Source organism: Leptidea sinapis, chromosome 1 (assembly GCF_905404315.1).
Source record: "Leptidea sinapis chromosome 1, ilLepSina1.1, whole genome shotgun sequence".
NCBI lineage: Eukaryota > Metazoa > Arthropoda > Insecta > Lepidoptera > Pieridae > Leptidea > Leptidea sinapis.
The window spans coordinates 26,748,863-26,762,794 of record NC_066265.1 but is presented as its reverse complement, the minus strand read 5'-3'; the positions used below and the strand labels follow the sequence as shown (position 1 = coordinate 26,762,794).

The window sequence follows — 13,932 nt, the reverse complement described above, 5'->3', positions numbered from 1 at the left end:
ACTAAATTTCAATTTATACTTAGGCAGTTCCGCCTATTACGTAGTATTTATATCCTCTTTGGTACACACATACCTACAGAAATTTTATATACACAAATAAATTTAATAACGAGTAACATTGAGTATTGATACAGTTTCAATGAATGCAGACATTTGCTAAATAAAGAATTTAGACGGATAATATTTTTGTCTGCATTTGATTATAGAGTTTTACTAAGCTATATTTTCAGTGTATATGTTTTTATTATTATTTATGTTTGTTTATTTAAATTACAATAATAAACACTCAATCTTTATGAAGCTGATAAGATTATTATATTTATTACACAGACAACTGTGTATGTTAGCCGCTTAAATTTTTAATTACAATTTTACGTACTTAAAAGGAAAAGAACAATTTTCAATTGAAGTTTTTACAATATCATATTATCGTTAGCGAAATAGTGTAAAAAGCAAATAACAAATAAATTATCGACTTAACGTTAACAATAACGAGTTTGTGTATTAGTTACTAACTTAGTAGCAGATAAAATTATACTAATGATGATTTTTATAAAAAGTATCAATTCTTTTCTAATTTATTATTTTTACTTAAAACTTAATCTTTCGGAGGTTTCTATGTAAAATTGTTAATGAGTTTGAAGGACGCCACAATTAGTAAGATAACTAGGTCTGTCTTATGTCTGAGAGTGGCGAATGTAATAACGCTCAGATTTTTGGGTTTTTAAGAATTCTAAGTGGAACTGTATTGTAATAATTATTATTTCAGGACAGGCGTATCACTTTCTTATTAGCTGAACGTGCTATTGGTCTCATCCCTATTTTTTAACTCTTATTAATAACACTTCTGTTGCATTACTAATAATACTTTGTTTTTGTCATACTTTATAGTTTTAATAATAGTTTCGTGTGTAAACATTACTGTGTTTCGGTCTGAAGGGCGCCGCGGCTAGTGAAATTACTGGGCAAATGAGACAATAACATGTAACATAATATTTAAAAAAAATCGTTTGTTTTATGTGGCAATGGCAAGTTTAAATCAAGTTTAATTGTTTTTATTTGTTATTAGTTTAAATTTTGAATCCGAGTTTAACTATTTTTTATACTTTGTGCTCATAGAGAAATAATAGTTTGTACACCTTCGTGTGACAGGACTGTGTGTTAGTAGCGCTCTCTGGGTTTCCACGGAAGACCAGCATTGTGGATTCTTTCGAAACCACAACTATGCTGAGTTGGGGGCCCATTGGCGTCATTATATAATAATTAGATTAGTTTAACTTTAAGAACTATTATCAGAATGTATAATGAAATTTTTTTTTCTTCTTCTTTTTTTTCTTTAAAAGGACGTCAGAACTTGTAAAATAACTAGGTAAAGGGACTTCACATCTTTATGTCTGAAAGTGACGAACGCAATTATAGTACCGCTCAGTATTATTGGGTTTTTCAAGAATCCTGAACGGTGTACCATCAGCTGAACGCCTTGCTCCTCTTGTCCCTTATGTTTATTTAAAAAAAGTACTCTTTCATTGTAACCAATAAATGAATTATGCTTTTAGCCAAACCAGGCCTTAAAATTCCTAAGACGTTTCATAATAAATACTTTTTTTACTTCATTATACTAGATTGTATCATCGTGGATCGTCTTGTTTACAACATGCAGAGACAAGAAAAATCTACAAAACAATTGTAATTCTATTTTTAAACCAGCAATTGACGTTACTTTATGCTTTAATTGCGTACATAAAACGTTTTTATTACTGCTCTGAGATTTATATAATAAAATGTGATAGTACAAAGATATATCTAACATCTGCTCAAGTAGACACATGCTCATTTAAACGATATTTTATTAAGCTACCCAAAACAAATATAATGAAATTGACAATATTATTGTAAAAAAAAATAACAGTTTTAAACGGGATATAAAATTTGAGGATTGTATAAGTTTTTTAGTTTTTATTGGCGTGCGCTTAAGAATCTGTTAAAATATAAATTACTAGTCGACCCGACAGACGTTGTTCTGTACATAATTAATAAAATACATTATTTTTAATTTGCCAATAATATTTCATAATATTAGAAATTATTTCGTAAAATTTGCTCCCTGTTTTTATAATGAAATTGTTTCACAGCGGAACTGTTAAACCGTGCGTCAATAAATTCTCTCATAGTAAATATTGTGTTCATACAAAACAAATATTGGAAATTAAAATAATTATGGGTCCCAAATCGAAATAAAAACTATCCTATCTCTCAAGTTGGACCAAACTGCACTCCATGGAGTAATCCCCTTTAAAATCCGTTCATTAGTTCAGGAGTCCATCGCGGACAAACAACGTGTCACGTAATTTATATATATTAAGATATTACGGGTTTATACTTATCACAAGTATGTTTTGGTTTTCTTTGTAAAAGTGAGAATGTGTTTTTATACAGTTGATGTTATTATAAAATCGAAATATATTTGTACTATCGATATTATATACTTCAAGGCATTGTAAACTTGCATGTTAGCCTAGCCTTTTATTGTTATGTTTTCGGCTCACGAACACACAAAAAAATTTTTACTCTGGTCTGTATTGCCTTTTTTGAAGCTGTAAGTAACGGGATTTTTTTGCAACCAAATAAGTGGATTGTAATAATGAAAAAGAATTTTATTTAATGCCATAATTTAAAAAACACTGTTTTTTATAATATCTCAGGTATATAATATCTATTATCAATTTTATCATTTATTATGAACTTCATGAGGTTCTATATAAATACAATAAATGTATTAAATTATATAACAGTACTTATACTGAGATTGAGAATTCGAAACAATCAACAAGTAGTAATCGTGTGTTAGAAATAATATCGCTTAACACAATTTCGTGCATTGCCACGTTCAGGGGAATCTGTGAAATTTGTTTAACATAATTTACCCAATATTAACGCCCGAACACGTAACATGGAAGAGCGCTAACAAATGTATTTAAGCGCGTGATTATTAGATTAACCTGTTATCTTACTAGTATATTTCGAAACGATTATCGCGTCGAATGAAATCATTCATAATACTTATATAAGGCTAAACAAACTTTGTACATTAATGTACCGATAGACCGTATAATCTCTCGTCAACTTACACGTGAATAGGAGATTCTGTTGTTGGATTAGATTGAAAGTAAAGTATCACACACTAGTTTTGAGGAACGGATTGTGAAGGTTACGCGGTTGATGTAGGGTCTGGGAGAGCCACTAAGAGTTAGTCAGTGCGGATAGCTTGTACGGACACAGCAAGGACACAGCACGTCAAACAACCGTGCATCTTACGTAGAGCACGACATGTTTTGCGGCGTGACGCGGCGCGAACGGCCTCTTCGACGCGAGGGCCGGCGGACCGCGACTGAAAGCGTATTCGCGTATTCACCGCACCTCGCAAACAAGGGCCCGAGCGAGCGAGACACAAATACTTTTCAGTATCGCATGCAACCCACAAAACCCAACCTTGTACCTTTACGTTAACTTACAATTTGCCTTAACAATGCTCGTTTTCGAATACGGTTTTCAAATTTCACCCCGCAGGCTGCTGTCGTAAGAGATAGAGATGCTGTGGTTGCCATAGTCCATATCGAACCTGCGTTGGTCTTGCTGTTTGACCGTGAACATGTTTTACTGTGCTCTCATACCGCCGACCACATTGTTCTTGGGACCGAGAGATCTATTCAAAACAACAATATGTGACAGTTGATTTTGTTGTTTTTCTTGTACGTTTGTAACCCCAATTTGCATCAGTTTTAATTTTGAACTAAGAAAATAGACGGAGAACGAGTGGTTCTAATGCATTGGAGCTGTTCCAACAACATTATTTGAAATATATCGCTACATTTTAAACTAAAACAACATATACATTTAACACATGTCTCAAGTTACCATAATTCAGCTAAAAAAAATAATAAATTTACCTACAAGAAACTGTTATTTAGATTAGATTATTAGACAAGAAAGATATTAGAGTTTTTAGAGTGTTCTAAACGTATTCCAGTGTTTTTTGGCAAATATTTTATGTAAAGGAGGGCCAAATTAAATTAAAACTAAATAATAACAAAATTGAATTCAAAAGACCAACTGCAGCTCATTCTCAGAAATAGAGTAGAGGTTACACTTAAATTTGAAAAAAATATCTGTTACTATAATTTAAAATAAGAACAATATACAGGTGTCCCAAAGCTATGGGACATGAAGGGAAAGTACCTTAAATATCGCAGATAGGGTATTTTACTGAAAGAAGACTTTATGTTATTTTTAAAATTTACTAATTCTGCATTCAAAGATTTTCTAAAAAAAACTTGCCTCGTCTGGGAATTGAACCGACTTAAATGTAAAAAAACCCCTACTTTTATGATATTATTTAGATCTTTTATGATATTATGTAGATATGAGTAGTTCGTAGTTAGTTAAGTAGTCAATTAAGTGGGTATTTTTTTGTAAATTAATTAATTAAATGTTCAAAATGTGATCCCTCCTGTCTTACGCAAATCGCCAATCTTTAAATGAGTCCGCTGCCTTTTGATTTTCTTATTTTATGGTGAATACTCGATATGGCACAATTCTGTTGTAACTCGACCACCTTCTCGTATCGCTTTCAAACTAAAAACTATGCTATAAAGTATTTGAATTATGAAGTGGGTACTTATTTACGAATAATCAATGCTATCTATGGATGCTATCTCTACTTTTCGGACGTCGTCGTTGGCAATAAATTTTTGAATCAAATTTCAAGAAAATTGAAACATTTTACGTTGCTCCTTTCTTTTAAACTATTTTACTTAAGAAGAGTTATTAGTGTTTGGCCGTTCTTTCGATTGGCGTCATAAAAGTAGGGGTGTTTTTTCTATATGTCGGTTCGAGTCCCGGACGAGGCAAGTAATTTTTAGAAAATTTTTGAATGCAGATTTACTAACTTTTAAAAATAACATAAAGTCTTCTTTCAGTACAATACCCTATCTACGATATTTAAGGTACTTTCCCTTCATGTCCCATAACTTTGGGATGCCCTATATAGATACTTACCCTTCAATTTCAAAGCCCAATCGTAACTAAACTCCTTAAAATAGAATGTTGATAGAATGACAATACATAGTGTAAATTAAATCCTTAGACTTAAATAGACCAACATATAGACAATCTGACAACCCATTAATGAGTTAACAATTTTAATTAATAATAATAATAATAATCTAATGCCAAAAGTGGCTGATAGTTTACGACATCTCAATTAAAATTGATTACAGAAACAATAGATGCATTTTCCTTTTTATCTTGCTGTATCTACGTTAGAGATGTTTTTCTCTCATGCACTCTGTTTGTTTACACGCTGGTATATTGTGATTGGTGTCTATAATATAGAAATATATTTATTTACCATAGGGAGTGACAATAACACAGATAACATTATACCGTTAAAGCTACCAGTGGGAGGCTCAATTACAAGGTGGTATCAATTACCACCAGCTGAAAGTCCTACTCTTATTGTCACTTAATGATATATATATTGCAAAAACACTTAATGATTAAGTCTAACTTACGAAATGTTTGTAAAACAAACATTCAAATTTACTAGCGTCTACATATATCTCTCTATGACTTAATTATTTTAAAACAAACATAAGCCGACTGTAATATAAAATTTTACTATTCCATTGAGAGTAATTTATTCGTTATTCGGGGGAACGTATCCTTTCGACAGAAAAATAGCACTTGTGTACATTTTGGCTCGGATCTCATAAAGACTCGATATATGGAAACTATTGGGGATTTTATTCTCCCTTTTACACTAACGGAAGGTCGTAGACACGATTCACTAAACACATTTAGAAATATCCTTTATTTATAACAATTTCTTAACATACCAGTGGGAGGCTCCTTTGCACAGGATGCCGGCTAGATTATGGGTACCACAACGGCGCCTTTTTCTGCCGTGAAGCAGTAATGTGTAAACATTACTGTGTTTCGGTCTCAAGGGCGCCGTAGCTAATGAAATTACTGGGCATATCAGACTTGACATCTTATGTCCCAAGGTGAAGAGCGCAGTTGTAGTGCCGCTCAGAATTTTTAGGTCTTTCCATCATCTTGAGTGGCACTGCATTGTAATGGGCAGGGCGCATCAATTACCATCAGCTGAACGTCCTGCTCGTCTCATCCCTTATTTTCATAAAAGAAAAGAAGGATAGGACTTGACAATATGAACATCGTAAGTACAATATTCTAATATTACTTTTTTAATAATGAGAATACGAAATTGAATATAAATGATATTCTTAATAATATCATAAACTGGGAATGGAGCGAAAGCCCTCAGGCTATTTGATTATAAATTGTATTGAACGATATTACATATTATAAAATTGTAACGAAATTAAAAAAAGCCCGCTGAGTTTCTTGTGCTCGATCTTCTCAGGTCTGATGCATTTTACTTGTATTTCGAATGGGTGGTAGTTTTTGACGTTCGCTAAGTGAATTTTTTAGGGCTCCGTAGCCAAATGGCAAAAAACGGAACCCTTATAGATTCGTCATGTCAGTCTTTTTTTTTATAGAATAGGAGGACAAACGAGCGTACGGGTCACCTGGTGTTAAGTGATCATCGCCGCCCACATTCTCTTGCAACACCAGAGGAATCACAAGAGCGTTACCGGCCTGTAAGGAAGGTGTACGCGCCTTTTTTTTGAAGGTACCCATGTCGTATCATCCCGGAAACACCGCACAAGGAAGCTCATTCCACAGCTTTGTAGTACGTGGAAGAAAGCTCCTTGAAAACCGCACTGTGGAGGACCGCCACACATCCAGATGGTGGAGATGATATCCTAACTTATGGCGTGTCGTGTGAAGGTGGAATTCGACGGCAGGTATCTGGTTGAACAGCTCTTCGGCACACTCCCCGTGATAAATACGGTAGAAGACACACAATGAAGCGACTTCTCTACGCAACGCCAAGTGATCTAGCACAGAGCACTGGGTCCCCGACAATTCGAGCTGCTCTGCGTTGCACGCTGTCAAATGGATCGAGCTGATACTGGGGTGCGCCAGACCAGAGATGACAGCAATACTCCATGTGTGGCCGGACCTGCGCTATGTAGAGCGCTAGAATGTGGGCCGGCTTGAAGTATTGCCGTGCTCTATTGATGACGCCCAGCTTTTTCGAAAGTGATTTGGCTTTGCCCTCCAGATGGCCACTGTCTGTCCGTGTATGCATCTGCCACTTTTTTCCAAAACTATAAGAACAATACTGTTGAAACTTGGTTAGTAGATGTATTCTGTGAACCGTATTATTTTTTTTTTCTCTAAAATAGAAAAAAAAACAATAAATTTTGGGGGTTTCCCATACTTAATACAGAACTGAAATACAAATTTTTTTTTTCATCAAACTGACACGTGTGGGGTATCTATGGATAGGTCAGTGGAAAAATGTGTCCCTCCCCTGTAACTACTAAAATAAGAGAATGATAAAACTAAAAAAATATAAGATGTACATTACCAAGCAACCTGCTTCCACCAAAAATAGGTTTGAATGAGATCTAGTAAGTAGTTCTTTTTAAGACATATTGCACCGTCTGATTTTGAGCAAAGATATATCTAAAAAGGTTTAAAAGCTGAATAAATATGAAAATGCTTGGAATTAAATAAAAACTACAATTTTGTTTTTCCTTTGATGTGTCCCCCGTCGTGCGATATTTGTTTTGTATGGACATATTTTTTATGAGAGAATTTATTGACGCACGTTTTGACAGTTCTGCTGTAAAACAATTTCATTACAACAACTAGGAGCATATTTTACGAAATAATTCTTCATGTTATGATATATTATTGACAAATCATTATTTATTTATTATTATTATTGAAAAAAATATTTTATTTATTATATACAGAACAGCGTCTGTCGGGTCAACTAACTAACTGTAGTATAATAAAATCTTATATCTCTTTAATCTCCTCCGGAACGGCTTTACTGATTTTTACCAAATTTTATATGCATATTCATTGGGTCTCAGAATCGGCTACTATATATTTTTATCCCCCTAAATGTTTTTATTTTAATTTTTTGACAATTTTTTTTTATTTTTATTTTATTATGATTCAGCATTGAAAAATACATACAAATTTAAATTTTTGCTCTTCTAGGATTTACAACTATTTTTATATCACGATTTTTATATTATTGTGTTCCATCCACCAAACCGATATAGGGTTGCAAGATGGTAATCGAATTCAATAATAAATTTATAGTACGATATATTTGGTAGGTCTGAGAATCGGTTGCATCAAAATATTAATAATTGATTTTTTTAAATATTTTATATGACAATACGACGTTTGCTGGGTCAGCTAGTAAATAACATAAAAAATAATAATAATAACATTCAAAAACGGTTATAACTGAATTTCAACACAAAAAAACATTTTTTTATATGCAAAATATCGAGGTACGTAAATATTGGAGATCTAAAGTCTTTTACAGTTTTTATTTTATTTAAATTAAGATGAATAGAAATACTTGTGTATGAATTATTGTTTCCGAGTCATGGATGTTTATATTATGTATTTATATATGTTTAAGTAAATATATTGTACTAGCTGACCCGGCAGGCTTCGTACTGCCACAAACGATAAATAAAAGACCTAAACTTTATAAAACAAATAAAAATAAATGCTCGGTATGAATGAAATTTTATTATTAATTTTGATTAAATACACATGATGTTGCTTACTTATAAAACAGAGATTTCCTGAAATACTGGCTATTTAAATAAGGCTTCAATTTGATATTGACAGACACACACAGTTATGATACTCAGTAATCAATTTAAAGCTTTCTGATAAACTATATTGTTTGTTTTATTTTTGTGGTGCGGTTAGGTTCAGAAATTTTATTTTTTGACAAAACTTAAGATTTATCAATCTACATAAAAATAATTTAATAGATAGTTAACTAAAATTAAGTTAATTTTTTATCTCCTGAGAAATTTAGAAAGATATAAAAATTCTAATTAGTTAATCGTTACTTTTATTTCTGAACGACGGGGGACACATCAACGGAAAATCAAAATCGTTTTTATTTCATTCCGAGCATTTTCATATTTATTCACATTTTAAACCTTCTCTGGACTTCCACAAATAATTCAAGACCAAAGTTAGCCAAATTGGTCCAGCCGTTCTGGAGTTTTAACGAGACTAACGAACAGCAATTCATTTTTATATATATAGATTAAATATATCATTATATAGTACGGGCTATGCCTATTTTGGGGCAAGATAATTTGTGTAGAAGTCTGTCAGTAAATAAAAAATAAATTATAGAAGTGCTTCAAGTAATTCAGATGAAAGTTCTCGATATTAACCCATCAAGCAGGTTTATATCACGCCTGCTGTCACAGGGCTTTGATATTAAATTGGAAACATGTGTACCAAGCAGGATCTAAATGCAAATTGAGTTCTTTACGAGTGTCAATTACTTTGGTATATCTAAGCGACCCAAATGAGATTAATTCAAGATACAAGTTTATATAAAAAGAGATAAATTTATAATTATTCTAGGAGTACAATAGGATACAAATGGGTTCAATTTTCAGGCAAGATTTGTGGGGATGAAAAGTAGATGTCCGATTCTCAGACCTACCCAATATGAACTCAAAATTTCATGAGAATCGGTCAACCGCGACAGGAGAATTTTATATATTAGATTATTATATTATACATAAAAGATTGAAAGGCCAGCGAACTTACTTTGAACATCTAGTAAATTATCCTAAGACTTAGTAATAATCTATTCATACACAGTATAATCAGGTGGATGTGTTCATTTTGTTAGTTTGTTCAAGGTAACTCATATATTATAACATTAATCTCGGTCACGGACGAGTAAAAAAAGAAGGACTCCGCGCCGTGATATTAGCAAGTGAAGCACCGTTATGCTAGTGTGTGTGCGGGGGATACTAGTAACACAATTATTTCACCCTTAAATAATCATATATGGCCACAAATACTTACGTTTTTACACTTTTTCAGAACGCACGACGGCATTTTTATTAAAATATTTAATTGAGACGCAAACTGATCTGTCACAGACGATGACTATTCTCATTCTTCATTCTCATTATAATGGCCGCCTATCGGCCTGTAGTAGTGTAAGTGTATGCGTGGGGCTATGTATTTAGTATTTACACGTAAATCGGCTTGTTTTGGTGCTACACTGTTATGTAAGGTGACACGGAGTCCTTATTTTTTTACTAGTCCGTGATCTCGGTGCCCTCATTTGTATTATTCTATAATTTATGAATAGCATTCAGAGCATATGAGATTCATCTTATCACTACATATTATAAAACAAAGTCCTCCGCCGCGTCTGTCTGTCTGTTCGCGATAAACTCGAAAACTACTGCACAGATTTTCATGTTGTTTTCGTGGTTGAAAGCGTGGTTTTTGCCTAGATTTGTGAATACATTAACGATGTTTGTTGGAGATGTCGGAAAAAAATAAGCCGTCTGGGAGCTTTCAACGAAAACGCTGTCTAAATCCTTTGAGATATAACAAAATAATGTATGGTGGAATTGTGTATCTTATACAGGTCTACAGAAAAGTCCATGAGGGCATATGTCGATCTCGTAAGGATAACATACTATATCCATTTTAATACTTAAAAAAACAGGCAAACTTATAAAATGGTATTGTAAGAGCTGCTTACTCAAATACTATAAATCCTTATCATTTTATTACTACATAATATTAAATTATTTAGAAATACGTCTCCGTTTCATTTTTAACTCATTAACTTTGCTTGCATATTTTCAATGGCTTTAGACTACATTATTCCCGAATACTTATATTTTTTTTTATTGACAGAACAGCCTCGGTCGGGTCAACTATTTATTTATAAATTAGGCAATTTAAAATAAGGGAACCAATACGTTAGAATTCATCGGACCCAATAATTGAAAAATCTTATTGGAGATTTTTTTAATTTTTTGATATTGATAACATTGTGGTATTGTTACTCAAGTATACTTGTTTTTTGGAGTGTTATGTACTATCAGAGTTAATTTTTTGAAGTAACAGTAAAAAAAAATGGCTGTAAGTAACATTCTTACCTCACAGTAAGGGATAGTAAAACATCGTTTCTTAAAGAAAGTACAGGGTGGTCCAAAAGTCTGTTAACATTTGCATCGGTTGCCGCGTCTAGCAACGGCGGCGAAGACGGGTGAAAGGGTTACGCATTGCAAGAGCGGCCAATGGGAATTTAGTACCATGGCGTTGTTCAGCGGTAGTCAAGGTGCGTTTTGTGTACACGATTACTATCGAAACAACGATTCTGCGACCTTAGCTCAACGAATGTTTTGCAATCATTACAAGAGACGACACAAAAATCAAGCTCCATCAGGTGTGTTAATTAAAAAATGGGTGGTCAAGTTTGAGAAGACGGGTTCAACAATGGATTTACCTCGATCTGGCCGGCCTAGAACGTCGAGGGACCCCGAAAACGTGAAGTGAATAAAATCGTCTGTTCGTGACCAACCTGGACTTTCAACTCGAAAGCGGTCTGCTGTCCTTAACGTGCCAAGATAATGATGTATTAAACCGCATTCTCAAGAAAGATTTAAGTCTACATTCCTATAAAATCCAAATGGTGCAGGAATTAAGGCCTCAGGACCATGCCACTAGGTTGCAGTTTGCGAACGAAATGGTAGAGCGATTCACCAGTTTTACAAACATTTTTTTCTCAACGAGGCACACTTCCACCTAAATGGGCATGTTAATAGACAAAATTGTCGTTATTGGAGTGACACTATGTCATGGTGATCAAAAACCCCTGCATTCCAGCCAACCAACCCAGTAACTCTTGACGAATTAAAGGATCGTATTCGCACAGAAATCCAAAACATCTAAACAGAAACATGTAAAGCTGTTATCGAAAATTTCCGCTCTAGATTGCAGCAATGCCAGAATAATGAAGGATTGCATATGGATGATGTGATTTTTAAGAAATAAATTCCCCTTTTGTTTACTATCGAAAACAATAAACAATTTTGATCTACTGTAATTAGTTTTTTTTTAATCATCATTCCAATTATAAACAGACTTTCGGTCCACCCTGTATTTACTGGTCGTTTAAACATATTTTCCAATAGAGTTTGATTTCGGCCACACCAACGAAAACAAATATTAAAAAAAACTCTCACTGCTAGTATAAATTACTAAATGCGTAGGATTGTAAGTATGATGGTCGAATGCAAAAATATCTCGCTTTAAAGATAATGAAGCTATGAATAATTTTCGCAGACAGCGTCAATTTAATAAGTGTCTCGTTCTGGCGTCTGACGTTGAATTAACAAAATCCAGTCAAAAGCAGATTTAACCGTCTTTACATCGTCAACATCAGTGACAGCTACATCAATCCAAATTTAGGCCAACTACTGAGTTAGATCCTTTAATAAAACAAAAGAGCATCGGTGGATCCATGTACGTTTACTCGACGCTTTTTACGGTCGGCACTGCTTTTGTGATTCTTCTGGATAAGAGAGTATGGGCCACGGTAAACACTTTAATGAAAAACATCTCTCTGGCAAACAGATAAATTAAGACTTATCAGTACATCTTTCAGCAATTGCAACATTTTGTTATGCTTTTTAAAGTGAATACTTGCAGGATTAATACACAAATAAAATTTGAAAACAAAATTTTAAGAACGATGCGGTACTCGAACCACCGACCTCTCGCATTCCGTGCGAGTGCTCTGCCAATTGAGCTAAGCGTGCAAGTGACGTAACGTCATAAGATCTTGTATGCTTTGTTCAACTCTCAGGTTGTGACTCCATCTACAGGATCTACTTTACAGTTGATAGCCTGCTCGACCCTAATAATTGCATATTAGGAGATTGACTTGAATGTCGCTCTTATAAATCTAAGCAATCGTTTATATTTTTTTAAATTTAACAACATATGTATTAGGATGTTCAAGAAACTAGAGTTTTTGTCATAATAACTTTATCAACGGGCGATGTTCAGTTGTCATATTATTGTGTATGTTAAATTTAACCGTAAAATGTTAATATTCCTTTTGTATGTAGGAAATTCTTTGAGCAATTTTCGGTGGGAAAAATTAAATGACACATGTCCTGCATGCAACAATGTAAATGTATTTATATGTGCTGCAAAATGATGAGAATGCATTTATATAGCTATATAAACAGTTATTAATGAAAAATTCATTAAAAAAAATAGTCCAGGTGTCAGAGAACCGCGTGCTCCTGGACTCGAATTTCGGTAGGTGCAAACATTTATATTATAAATATGTATTTTTCCAAGTCATAATATATGCTATGCCAAGTTTTGGCCAATTTTTGTACAGTGTGTGTTACCTCTCATCTAGGAAGCACCGGTTAAATCCCCAGCATATACTAATGTGTCCTATTTTTAACCGACTTCAAAAAAGGAAGAAGTTCTCAATTCGTCGGTATGTTTTTTTTATGTTTGTTACATCAGAACTTTCGACTGAGTAAACCGATTTTGACAATTCTTTTATTATTTGAAAGCTGGTGCTTCCTGTGCGGTCCTATTGCTAGGTATCCATTTTTTGGTGTCGGTCTCAGCCAAGGTAGGTTTGTAACTAAAAACATAGTTATGAGTGAGATGTGCTTGAGTCGCACGCGCGACGTGAGGCGAGAAGCGAGAGCGGCGCCGCGGAGGGAAGACATTTATTCCAAAAATAACAATAATCGTAACTAGAATTAGATTTTATAAAAATACGCAATTATTTTTTTATTTTTTATTGCATATATATATCCATTGTTTTGGAATAGTGTTATTGAAGTCGATTGTTTTTTTTTTGTTAAGAAAATTTACGAATTTATATGTACAAATACTTGCATTTCCAGCTATATAATTTGTGGCTTAATAGTT

General features: G+C 33.5%; 1 protein-coding gene across 5 annotated transcripts in view; it reads right to left on the bottom strand.

The window, feature by feature from the left end:
• Positions 1–13,932, bottom strand: part of LOC126969336 (cAMP-specific 3',5'-cyclic phosphodiesterase) — a 607,232-nt gene that overhangs the window by 488,226 nt on the left and 105,074 nt on the right. For 3 of the 5 annotated variants that reach the window (XM_050814745.1, XM_050814753.1, XM_050814762.1), the window contains exon 1: positions 3,129–3,379. The exons of the other annotated variants lie outside the window; for them this stretch is intronic. The gene's annotated coding sequence lies outside the window, so the exon portion shown is untranslated. Of the gene's footprint in view, positions 1–3,128; positions 3,380–13,932 lie in introns of those variants that run through there. 5 annotated transcript variants of the gene reach the window in all.